This window comes from Octopus bimaculoides, chromosome 14 (genome assembly GCF_001194135.2).
Source record: "Octopus bimaculoides isolate UCB-OBI-ISO-001 chromosome 14, ASM119413v2, whole genome shotgun sequence".
Taxonomy (NCBI): Eukaryota; Metazoa; Mollusca; class Cephalopoda; order Octopoda; family Octopodidae; genus Octopus; species Octopus bimaculoides.
The window spans coordinates 12190794-12191729 of NC_068994.1; the positions used below are offsets into that span (position 1 = coordinate 12190794).

The 936-nt window shown below is 44.1% G+C and overlaps 1 protein-coding gene across 2 annotated transcripts in view; it reads left to right on the top strand.

Annotated features, from left to right (window-relative positions):
- LOC106874976 (nuclear pore complex protein Nup155) overlaps window positions 1–936 on the top strand; it is a 45457-nt gene that overhangs the window by 17557 nt on the left and 26964 nt on the right. The gene's annotated exons all lie outside the window — the stretch shown is intronic.

A 936-nucleotide genomic window follows, 5' to 3' on the forward strand; every position in this document is an offset into this window, starting at 1 on the left:
AAAAAAAGTATGCAGAGTGAAGCCACCTGGCACAGATTGATCTTGAACTCTGTTATGAATGCACACTGAGTTCTGTTCTCTCTCACTTCCATTCTTTAAAGCAGTGACTGGAAATAAAGTGTGTATAGGCGTAGGAGTGGCTGTGTGGTAAGTAGCTTGCTTACCAACCACATGGTTCCGGGTTCAGTCCCACTGCGTGGCACCTTGGGCAAGTGTCTTCTACTATAGCCTCGGGCTGACCAAACCCTTGTGAGTGGATTTGGTAGACAGAAACTGAAAGAAGCCTGTCGTATATATGTATGTGTTTGTCTATGTTTGTTTGTCTGTCTTTGTCCCCCCAACATCACTTGACAACCGATGGTGGTGTGTTTACGTTACCGTAACTTAGCGGTTCGGCAAAAGAGACCGATAGAATAAGTACTAGGCATCCAAAGAATAAGTCCTGGGGTCGTTTAGCTCGACTAAAGGCGGTGCTCCAGCATGGCCGCAGTCAAATGACTGAAACAAGTAAAAGAGTAAAAGAGAGTTTTGTCATCTTAAAGAGAAGATTGATTTTCTGCTGCACTGAATCTTAATTGTGTCAAGGAAGAAGACACTTCTTGAAAATCGGCATAGAGGAGCTCCCAGAGGCAGCCTGTCTTGAATTCTTTTGTTATTGCCTGGAGGACTATGATGAATAAGAGAGGGCTGAGGACTGATCCTTGGTGAACCCCCTACTTCTACCCGGAATTCTTCACTGTACTTGTTACCTTACTGACAGCATCTCTGTACAGGGCTTGTGCAGCTCTCACCAACCACTCCTCTATCCTTAGTTTCTGCATTGACCACCAGATAAGGGATCGGGGGACCCGAAGAGAATGAAGAATTTGAACATTCAAACATAACGTTTGAATGTTCCAATTCTTCCTTCTCCTCGTTCTTCTTCTTATAAATATT